At 37.2% G+C, this 4,679-nt stretch overlaps 1 long non-coding RNA gene across 1 annotated transcript; it reads left to right on the forward strand.

The window, feature by feature from the left end:
- Positions 1–1,074: 1,074 nt before the first annotated feature.
- LOC138109823 (uncharacterized) lies at positions 1,075–2,956 on the forward strand. Its single transcript, XR_011150718.1, has 2 exons — positions 1,075–1,281; positions 2,365–2,956. It is a non-coding gene; the product is annotated as an uncharacterized lncRNA (long non-coding RNA).
- The last annotated feature ends 1,723 nt before the right edge of the window (positions 2,957–4,679 follow it).

Below are 4,679 nucleotides of genomic sequence, written 5' to 3' on the forward strand. Positions count from 1 at the left end.
ACCATTAATTTTCTCTTCTGTAGTTTTTTTCCTTTTTGTTAGCAGATTAGTCTTAATTAAACACTAGCTGTTAGATCAAAGGGAACTAGATCAAAGAAGGAAAAAGCCCAATACATTTATGCTAAAGCATTTGGCATGATACTTCCCCAAAAAACATGTGAAAAGTGTTATCTGACCATACACTTGTAGCCAAAACCTGAAAAATAAGAGCCTTGTCTTTATAGCTAGACTCCTGCAGATTACCTCTTTGGTTTTTTTTCAAGTCATACAAACATCCCTTCCAGGACTGTCTCAGATAAAGGTATCCACTTATTGAGAATCAACCTGGAAGTGGTGCCTAGCTTCAATAATAAATACAAAATAGTCTTGCCCATGCTACAAATAAGCATCACTAGTTTAGGAGGCAAGTGAATTTGAAAATGATCAAGTGGAAATCTGATCAAAGTTTTAAGAAGGATTTGACAAGAGAAGCAATTTTCCTTTGAGTTTGTATTCAGCTTTGAATCTCACTAGAACAGAGTTTTCATTTCACAGGCAGTCACTCACTGCACACCTGAGCTTTAAAATTTAATGAATGCATCCTTTTCAGGAGATTCTGGCAATAGCTCAGGTATATTAGTAAGTGGAATGATGTCAATCAGAAAAGGAAAAAAGAAGTGCAAGCAGTGTCTTTCATTGTTATGATCGTATTCATAGTTTCAAAGCTTCTGTGTTTTGAATTCTGGAACTCTTCTCTACTTTGAACAAAATACAACCACAAAATAAAGAGGAAACATATTAATTAATATAATATAATTAGTATAATTAGGAAGATAATAGATCTATCTAATTATACAATAGTATATTAATGAATATATGTATTTTAGGGAAAGTAATTTCAAATTAAAATAGCCAGTCCTAATTTTAATTTAGCTACTCTAAAACATGTAACTCGAGTCCAGCTTCTGTCAGCTTCTGATTAACACCTATACATTGCACCACTAGGATTTACAAACATGCTGGGGGTAAGGCCAGGGGTAATCTCATGAATAAAATACAGCTGAAGGAAATGGGCTCAGCTGATGGGAATAAAAGAGGAGAAGGAGGCACCTGAAGCTTCGCAGAGAGTAAGGAAGTCTTGGAGAGGTGGATGGTGTGGCTTCTACGAGCAGCGGTGTGACTGGTGTCAGGGAGACCTGTCTTCAGAAGTTGACCTCAGGGTTGGAGAGGGTTTTCTGGAGGGCAGAGGCTGTCCCAGGCACAGCTGAGGAGCTTCAGCCCAGTGGTGGGATGGTAGTACTGGTATGTTGCTTTCTGAAAATTGTTTGTATATGAACATTCGTGTAAACCTTTCTTATAACTTTATCAAAATAAGCACTCTTTGCATGTCCTGTTGACCCAGACCTTTTTGTGTTATGCTGGGAACTGACAGGAAAAAAAAAAACTCTCCTTGTGAGAATTGCTGTATAGCCATGTGAAGCCATTTCAAGTGCTGTGTCTATCTGAAATTCCCGATTTTCTTGATCAGAGATAGCTGAAATTAAGTTGTTTCTATTCTCTCCTTGAAGTTAGGATGACAAAGCCATGCAGTTTTTAAAGGCTAAGTTTTATGGGGGTACTCTGACTAAGAATGTGGAGCTGCTATAAAAATGGACCAACACATGTCATCTAACCCAGAGTGATCCTTTCCACTGTATCCATGCACAGTGGATGCTTTTCTTAGATCTCACTAAACTATATGGTCTCTTGTGTTCTCCTTGGAAAGGTTGGGCTCTAACATATCTGGGTTTTAGGTATGTATCTTCTCTCTTCTGCTTCTTAAGAGTGCCTTAAATGTCAGTCTGTGCTGTAGATACTCTGCACCCTTTGCCTCTCCTCAGCCTGCTGCCTGACACTGTGCCAGCAGAGGAGGCGCAGCACCTTTGGAGAGCGAGCCCTGTCCTTTGCTCTGGGGTTGTGTCTGGCTGGGAGCAAAGCAGCCTGTACCTTCCATCACAACACATGTGGCATGCAACTACATGTAGATGCAGAGGAAAAGCAGTATAAAGATGCATTGATTTTTTTTTAAGTTTTTTTGATCACCTGTATTTTATTAATTTACATTCCAGTTACCTTTACTATCTCCTGGAGCTCACATCTGCTTGCAAATACTGGAAACTCATAGCTTGCATTTCTAATTGAAAATTTTGCATGTTTTTATGTTTCATGTTGCCTGTTCTCTTCTATCATTGTAGTCCTGTGTTGAAACTAATAACTGAAATGGAAAGTAGTACAGGAGACATGTAACGATAAAGTTGCTTTATATCGTGAGACTTGTAAGCTTTATTTAATTTCTTTATGAGAAGCACTAATCACTCTTGTTCTTGCCATGACACTTTTTATTAGGACTTTGAAGATGATACTGATAATTAGTGCAAATGTGTGCCTGCTGGAAGCATGAATGAAGAACTCAGACTGGAAGTCTCCTAAACTAAGAAAATTAGAAGCCAATCAATTACTCTGAAGTAGGAAGACAACTACTTTGCATAAGAAAATATTAATGTAAAATGTAATTGTTGCTTTTTTATAAGCCAGGACTATTCATTATTTTGTACCTCATAAAGCTGTAATCCTAATTACAAAGAAGGCTACATGTCAGATCCACAAGCCAAATTACTCCTACAGTTGTTCTGTTAAATCACATGTAGCATCCTTGCTGTACAGAGTATGTGCTGAATGAGCTCTTCCCAGACATTTCCTATCACCAGTACTATGTACAAACTCAATTTTGTGTTCTGTCTTGCAAAAATAGCGCAGTTGGGTTCTTTGTGTGTGTTTTGGCACTGAACACTAAATGCCAGCAGTTCCTTACATCATACATAGATTTCTAGTTTTACTCATGTTATTTAGGAGTAGACTTATCTGTTACATACCTGAATACCAGATATTGTTGACTGCAACTAACCTGTGGAAGTTTAAATAAAGGATTATCAACACATAGCGTATCTGAATGCAAATAATATTTATGGGGAGAATGAAACTTAATTCCATTATTTCTTCATAATGCAAATATTGGTTTGGGAAGTATAGCAAGTAGACTCCAGGAAAGCTTACATGGATATACTTGTTATTTAATTGCAGCTAGCATGTGGTAATTGAGAGCTGGTGTGTATTAAGAGCACATTTTGTACCTGTAATTTATCTCTAAATCCACTGACATAACAATGTTATAAATCTAAATATTGAGCAGTACCCTTACTTTTAGACTTCTGACATTCCTGGGAGTACTGCTGCTTGCCTTGCCCCATCTGAAAATTGTGCTGAAAGCTAGTCTGTTTCAAGCCATTTTGTTATACATCTTCATTTATCTCTATTATCTTGCCTAGTTTTTTATCTTTATTAATACATGACACAGTAGAGCACCTTTCTGTGCTGATTTATATTAGTGTCACAAAAATTGCAGCCTGCAAAAAGGAAATTCCTCCCCTCAGGAGGATGATAAATATCTACTTAAGCCTGTAATGACATTAAATGTTAATGTTTTCCTGAAATGAATCAGACAGAAGAAGTGTTTAAAGGAAGTGTGACCCAGAAAGCACAACCAGTTGAAACAAAAGTCTCTTAATGCACTTCTTCAGGTACCCCTCAGTGTGAATGACACTTGAATGTACCAAGCCACTTTAGAAAGAAAAGTGATGATACTTGTGCACTAAGAGCAGTAGGGAGTCTCTTGAAGGAACAGTGAATTTGGAGGGGTTTGTAATATACCTAAATTTTGGCAAGAAAGCAAGCTGAAAGAAAGATCATTAAATTAGGGGATTTTAAGAAAAGGAAGGTTTAATATGGGATAGTGGACTCCTTGGTTTATTGTGTTATGCCTTGTAATACTATGCACCTCTTTTGATGAGCTCTTAGTGATCAAAATAGGTTTTTCAGTTTTTCATGAAACTAAATTTTATTATAAACAGAGTTTCCTAAGGCATTCAAATGTCCCTGAATACATAGGGAAAAAGGTGTAGGTTATTTGGTGTTGCTCTGAGGAAAAAAATTCTAATGAGTGAGTTAAAAAGAAATGTGAAAATTAATATTTTGATAGTTCAGGGGTTTTACCAGCTGGTTGGTTTGTTGATGGTGACTAACGTATCCTTGAACAGACTTGTAGCATCTCTCTTGTTTTGGACTTTTTTAATGGGTATGAACAGTAGGATGTGAGTAACCATGACTTGTCTGTTAGAGAACATTGATGTCTTGAGCACACCTGAGAAAACATGTAGATTTTGGATATTTTCTAGCAGGAGTCTCTGTGGGGACAGATGTCTTAGGACCTTATGATATTTTGATATTTACCTATGTAGCCATTTAAGACTAATTTTCTTGACCCTCTTGAGAATTGCCTTACCTGGCAACAGTTTAAAACACGAAAAAAACCTTTTTCTAGATCTGTGGCTAGATTTTTCAGTGTCTTTCTCCCTTAACTATATGTTATAGTGGCTTTGTTCACTGTCATAATGCACTAGCATGAATGCTTTCACTGTTTTGATTCTGTGAACTAAAATGCAGCCTTCAGATTTGCTGTAATGTGTATGCCTGTGGTTTAGACACTTTTTTTTTTTGTGAAACCAGTCTGGGGAAGGAGCTACAGGCCCAGCAGGAAATCTTCCTTCGAGGAAATTCCAGTAACATAGCTCTTGCATGAGAGCTGAGCACTGCTGGGCTAAAGG

Source organism: Aphelocoma coerulescens, chromosome 4 (assembly GCF_041296385.1).
Source record: "Aphelocoma coerulescens isolate FSJ_1873_10779 chromosome 4, UR_Acoe_1.0, whole genome shotgun sequence".
NCBI classification, from domain to species: domain Eukaryota; kingdom Metazoa; phylum Chordata; class Aves; order Passeriformes; family Corvidae; genus Aphelocoma; species Aphelocoma coerulescens.